Raw genomic sequence first — 5,453 nt, 5'->3', positions numbered from 1 at the left:
AGTATATAAAGGGGGCGGCTTGGAGGAGGGGCCAAGGCGGCGGCGAGGAGGGGTCCCGGTCGGACTCCTCGTCTGAGCGGCGGCGGCTCGGTCTGTGGGTGGGAGACGGCGCGCGGGGGGAGTGGGCCGGCCCGGCTGGGTTTCGGCCTAATCGGCTGGAAGTTTTTTTTTTAATAATTCCGCCGAACAGAAAATAAATCCTAGAAAATAAAATAAAAATCCAGAAATGCCAAAACAAATTTTCACCTTCTAAATAAAATATTTAGAACGAGATGAACATTTTCTTGGCCCTAAAATGCAATTTTGAAAACGTGCAATTTTTCTAATGCAAATAAAATCCAAATAAAATCAAATAAAATCAAATAAATGACTTTAATATTCTTCCTCCAATATTTAAATTATTTTGGAGAAGTCATATTATCTCCTCTCATATATTTTATTATGAAATATTTTTCAGAGAGAAAAATAATCAAAATCAAAAATCCTCATTTCATTATTTGATAAAAATCAAATATGAAAACCAGGAAATCCCCAACACTCTCCGAGGGTCCTTGAGTTGCTTAGGATTTCGAGGATTGTGGAATGGAAATGCAATAAAATATGATATGCATGAATGATCTATGTATAACATTCCAAATTGAAAATTTGGGATGTTACAACACCCAATACAATGGTAAATTGTATAGGTGCACTAGTTCGGCGAAGAGATGGTGATACAAGTCGTATATGGATGGTAGATAAAGGTTTTTGTAATCTGAAAATATAAAAACAGCAAGGTAACTAATGATAAAAGTGAGCGTAAACGGTATTGCAATGCTAGGAAACAAGGCCTAGGGTTCATACTTTCACTAGTGCAAGTCCACTCAACAATAATAACATAACTGGATCACATAACTATCCCTCAACATGCAACAAAGAGTCACTCCAAAGTCACTAGTAGCGGAGAACAAACGAAGAGATTATGGTAGGGTACGAAACCACCTCAAAGTTATTCTTTCCAATCAATCTGTTGGGCTATTCCTATAAGTGTCACAAACAGCCCTAGAGTTCATACTAGAATAACACCTTAAGACACAAATCAACGAAAACCCTAATGTCACCTAGATACTCCAATGTCACTTAAAGTATCCGTGGGTATGATTATACGATGTGCATCACACAATCTGAGATTCATCTATTCAACCAACACATAGAACCTCAAAGAGTGCCCCAAAGTTTCTACCGGAGAATCACGACGAAAACGTGTGCCAACCCCTATGCATAGGTTCATGGGCGGAACCCGCAAGTTGATCACCAAAACATACATCAAGTGAATCACATGATATCCCATTGTCACCACAGGTATGCACGGCAAGACATACATCAAGTGTTCTCAAATCTTTAAAGACTCAATCCGATAAGATAACTTCAAAGGGGAAACTCAATCCATTACAAGAGAGTAGAGGGGGAGAAACATCATAAGATCCAACTATAATAGCAAAGCTCGCTATACATCAAGATCATGCCACCTCAAGAACATCAGAGAGAGAGAGAGAGAGAGATCAAACACATAGCTACTGGTACATACCCTCAGCCCCGAGGGAGAACTACTCCCTCCTCGTCATGGAGAGCACCGGGATGATGAAGATGGCCACCGGAGAGGGATTCCCCCTCCGGCAGGGTGCCGGAACGGGTCTAGATTGGTTTTCGGTGGCTACGGAGGCTTCTGAAGGCGGAACTCCCGATCTATTGTGCTCCCTGAAGTTTTTAGGGTATATGGGTATATATGGGAGGAAGAAGTACGTCAGTGGACCTCCGGGCTATCCACGAGGCAGGGGGCACGCCCAGGGGGGTGGGCGCGCCCTCCACCCTCGTGGGCAGCCCGGGACTCTCCTGGTGCATCTCCGATACTCCGTGGGCTTCTTCTGGCCCAAAAATAAGTTCCGTGAAGTTTCAGGTCAATTGGACTCCGTTTGATTTTCCTTTTCTACGATACTCTAAAACAAGGAAAAAACATAAACTGGCACTGGGCTCTGGGTTAATAGGTTAGTCCCAAAAATAATATAAAAGTGTCTAATAAAGCCCATAAGCATCCAAAACAGATAATATAATAGCATGGAACAATCAAAAATTATAGATACGTTGGAGACGTATCAGCATCCCCAAGCTTAATTCCTGCTCGTCCTCGAGTAGGTAAATGATAAAAACAAAAATTTTGATGTGGAATTCTATCTAACATATTTATCCATGTAATTCACTTTGTTGTGGCAAGAATATTCAGATCCATAAGATTCAACACAAAAGTTTAATATTGACATAAAAATAATAATACTTCAAGCATACTAACCAGGTAATCATGTCTTCTCAAAATAACATGGCCAAAGAAAGCTATCCCTACAAAATCATATAGTCTGGCTATGCTCTATCTTCATCACACAAAGTATTTAATCATGCACAACCCCGATGACAAGCCAAGCAATTGTTTCATACTTTTGATGTTCTCAAACTTTTTCAATCTTCACGCAATACATGAGCGTGAGCCATGGACATAGCACGATAGGTGGAATAGAATGGTGGTTGTGGAGAAGACAAAAAGGAGAAGATAGTCTCACATCAACTAGGCGTATAAACGGGCTATGGAGATGCCCATCAATAGATATCAATGTGAGTGAGTAGGGATTGCCATGCAACGGATGCACTAGAGCTATAAGGGTATGAAAGCTCAGAAAAGAAACTAAGTGGGTGTGCATCCAACTCGCTTGCTCACGAAGACCTAGGGCATTTTGAGGAAGCCCATCATTGGAATATACAAGCCAAGTTCTATAATGAAAATTTCACACTAATATATGAAAGTGACAACATAGGAGACTCTCTATCATGAAGATCATGGTGCTACTTTGAAGCACAAGTGTGGTAAAAGGATAGTAGCATTGCCTCTTCTCTCTTTTTCTCTCATTTTTTTTATTTTTTTTTTAATTTTTTATTTGGGCCTTCTCTTTTTTTGTGGCCTCCTTTTTTTATTTGGGCTTCTTTGGCCTCTTTTTTTCGTCCGGAGTCTCCTCCCGACTTGTGGGGGAATCATAGTCTCCATCATCCTTTCCTCACTTGGACAATGCTCTAATAATGATGATCATCACATTTTTATTTACTTACAACTCAACAATTACAACTCGATACTTAGAACAAGATATGACTCTATATGAATGCCTCTGGCGGTGTACCGGGATGTGCAATGACTCATGAGTGACATGTATGAAAGAATTATGAATGGTGGCTTTGCCACAAATACGATGTCAACTACATGATCATGCAAAGCAATATGACATTGATGAAGCGTGTCATAATAAACGGAACGGTAGAAAGTTGCATGGCAATATATCTCGGAATGGCTATGGAAATGCCATAATAGGTAGCTATGGTGGCTGTTTTGAGGAATATATATGGTGGGTTTATGGTACCGGCGAAAGTTGCGCGGTACTAGAGAGGCTAGCAATGGTCGAAGGGTGAGAGTGTGTATAATCCATGGACTCAACATTAGTCATAAAGAACTCACATACTTATTGCAAAAATCTATTAATTATTGAAAAACAAAGTACTACGCGCATGCTCCTAGGGGGATAGATTGGTAGGAAAAGACCATCGCTCATCCCCGACCGCCACTCATAAGGAAGGCAATCAATAAATAAATCATGCTCCGACTTCATCACATAATGGTTCACCATACGTGCATGCTACGGGAATCACAAACTTCAGAACAAGTATTTCTCAAATTCACAACTACTCAACTAGCATGACTCTAATATCACCATTTCCATATCTCAAAACAATTATCAAGTATCAAACTTCTCATAGTATTCAATGCACTCTATATGAAAGTTTTTATTATATCCCTCTTGGATGTCCATCATATTAGGACTAGTTTCATAACCAAAGCAAACTACCATGCTGTTCTAAAGACTCTCAAAATAATATAGTGAAGCATGAGAGTTCATCTATTTCTATAAAATAAAACCACCACCGTGCTCTAAAAGATTTAAGTGAAGCACTAGAGCAACAACAAACTACTCCGAAAGATATATGTGAAGATCAATGAGTAGCCTAATAATTATGCAACTATGTGAAGACTCTCTAACATTTAATAATTTCATATCTTGGTATTTTATTCAAACAGCAAGCAAAACTAAATAAAATAAAATGACGCTCCAAGCAAAACAAATATCATGTGGTAAATAAAAATATAGCTCCAAGTGAAGTTACCGGCGAACGAAGACGAAAGAGGGGATGCCTTCCGGGGCATTCCCAAGCTTAGGCTTTTGGTTGTCATTTAATATTACCTTGGGATGCCTTGGTCATACCCAAGCTTAGTCTCTTGCCACTCCTTGTTCCATAATCTATCGAATATTTACCCAAAACTTGAAAACTTCACAACACAAAACTTAACAGAAAACTCGTAAGCTTCGTTGGCGAAAGAAAACAAAACACCACTTCAAGGTACTGTAATGAACTCATTCTTTATTTATATTGGTGTTAAAACTACTGTATTCCAACTTCTATATGGTTTATAAACTATTTTACTAGCCATAGATTCATCAAAATAAGCAAACAACACACGAAAAACAGAATCTGTCAAAAACAGAACAGTCTGTAGTAATTTGTGACTAACGCAAACTTCTGGAACCCCAAAAATTCTAAAATAAATTTATGGACGTGAGTAATTTGTCTATTAATCATCTTCAAAAATAATCAACTAAAATAGCACTCTCCAGTAAAAAGTTGTAGCTAATCTCATGAGCGCTAAAGTTTCTATTTTTTACAGCATGATCGCAAAGACTTTCCCCAAGTCTTCCCAAAGGTTCTACTTGGCACAAACACTAACTAAAACATAAAACCACATCTAACAGAGGCTAGATGAATTATTTATTACTAAACAGGAGCAAAAAGCAAGGAACAAAAATAAAATTGGGTTGCCTCCCAACAAGCGCTATCGTTTAACGCCCCTGGCTAGGCATGATGATTTCAATGATGCTCATATAGAAGATAAGAATTGTAACATAAAGAGAGCATCATGAAGAATATGACTAGCACATTTAACTCTAACCCACTTCCTATGCATAGGGATTTTGTGGGCAAACAACTTGTGGGAATAAGAATCAACTTGCATAGGAAAGCAAAACAAGCATAACTTTGAAACTTTAAGCACATAGAGAGGAAACTTGATATTATTGCAATTCCTACAGGCATATGTTCCTCCCTCATAATAATGTTCAGTAGCATCATGAATGAATTCAACAATATAACTATCACATAAAGCATTATTTTCATGATCTACAAGCATACAATTTTTATTACTCTCCACATAAGCAAATTTCTTCTCATGAATAGTAGTGGGAGCAAACTCAACAAATTAAGTATCATGGGATTGAAAATTGAAATCAAGATGACAAGTTTCATTGTTATCATTATTCTTTAAAGCA

Source organism: Triticum aestivum, chromosome 1A, assembly GCF_018294505.1.
Source record: "Triticum aestivum cultivar Chinese Spring chromosome 1A, IWGSC CS RefSeq v2.1, whole genome shotgun sequence".
In the NCBI taxonomy this organism is placed as follows: Eukaryota; Viridiplantae; Streptophyta; class Magnoliopsida; order Poales; family Poaceae; genus Triticum; species Triticum aestivum.
This window is presented reverse-complemented; position numbering follows the sequence as displayed.